This window comes from Scleropages formosus, chromosome 22 (assembly GCF_900964775.1).
Source record: "Scleropages formosus chromosome 22, fSclFor1.1, whole genome shotgun sequence".
Classification (NCBI taxonomy): domain Eukaryota; kingdom Metazoa; phylum Chordata; class Actinopteri; order Osteoglossiformes; family Osteoglossidae; genus Scleropages; species Scleropages formosus.
Window position 1 is genome coordinate 8,598,198 of NC_041827.1, and position 1,344 is coordinate 8,599,541.

General features: G+C 40.2%; 1 non-coding gene across 1 annotated transcript; it reads left to right on the plus strand.

Annotated features, from left to right (window-relative positions):
* The first annotated feature begins 237 nt into the window (after positions 1-237).
* trnar-ucu (transfer RNA arginine (anticodon UCU)) lies at positions 238-331 on the plus strand. Its single transcript has 2 exons — positions 238-274; positions 296-331. It is a non-coding gene; the product is annotated as a tRNA-Arg (tRNA).
* Positions 332-1,344: the final 1,013 nt, after the last annotated feature.

The window sequence follows — 1,344 nt, forward strand, 5'->3', positions numbered from 1 at the left end:
CACACTGTGTCACTCATTCACACCTTACGGGTTATTTAACATCTCCAGGTCACCTGAACTCCATGTCGTTGGATTGTGGGAGGAAACCGGAGCACACGTAAAACCCACACAAATTCCGGGAGAACATGCAAACTCTACACAGACTGAACCGGGTTCAATCACACATCAGTCTGTTATAGTATTATTCTTGTTGTTATTATTATTATTAATAATAATCCGTTTAGGGGGACTATTAGTGGCTCTGTAGCGCAATGGATAGCGCATTGGACTTCTAGTCATGACACTGAGAGGAGTGATTCAAAGGTTGTGGGTTCGAGTCCCACCAGAGTCGAGCTTTAATAAAGTAATGCACATATTATATTTTTGCTGAGATGCGTCGCTTTGGAGAAAAGCGTCTGCTAAATGAATAAATGTAAATGTAAAAAAAAATCATAGACTTTCATTTTACTTTTTTTCCACGTTACAATTACTGTACAACGCGGAAGATTTAAATGGCATTTTTCGTTTCACTGATGTTTTCCCATCAATAACTGCTTGGCAGTGAACTATTTGAACGAGTCAAATGGGAAGGGTGAAATTCAGGTCAGGCTGTCTAACTAATATTGAAATGCAGACACAGCGAAATCGCGGGAGAAAGAGAGCGCTGGAGACAAGAGTGTGTCTGTGTGTTTCTTACACGGAGCTGGGCTGTATAGAGGGGTAAATTTACCTGAATTTTCCGCAAAGAAAAGACTAGCATCTGCGTTGATTTCAAAAGCAGGCTGTCCTGGGGCTCCTCGTTTTTAAATGGTCATGTGTGTTCTGTGTGTCTCAGACCTACCAACAAGTGCGTCTTCCAGTGTTCGTTGAATTTATGCGTAAAAAAATGTGCGAAATCATCAAGTTATTGATTTACACTATCAACTTCATCGACTGTAACGAGGTTCTATATAGCCGATCTTTCCATTGCAAATGCAGAAGCTAAAGGTTACCAAGCGGTCAGTATGGTAATGACGAGAACAATGAACCTTCGGGAATAAAAGAAAGTTATTTTTCATTGCCAATGTCATGCGGCTATTTTGTATTTCACTGTTGGTGAATATACGCTGGGGGCCACTGCAGATTTGGGATGGGCGCGATGCTCAAAGAGATGAAATCCTGTGGCGACCCGTGTAACAATTGGCCTCGCAAACTTGCGCGCTTTTTGCTGAATTCTGTTTCGGATAAAGGGAGCTTTACTTTATACACGTTTTTTGTTAATGTCCGTTAAGTTATACAACAGGAATCACTAATAAAAAATTCTAAAATCTTAATCTTGCAATATCAAAATGCAGTGTTATTTCCAGTATCTATCAACTAACAGAT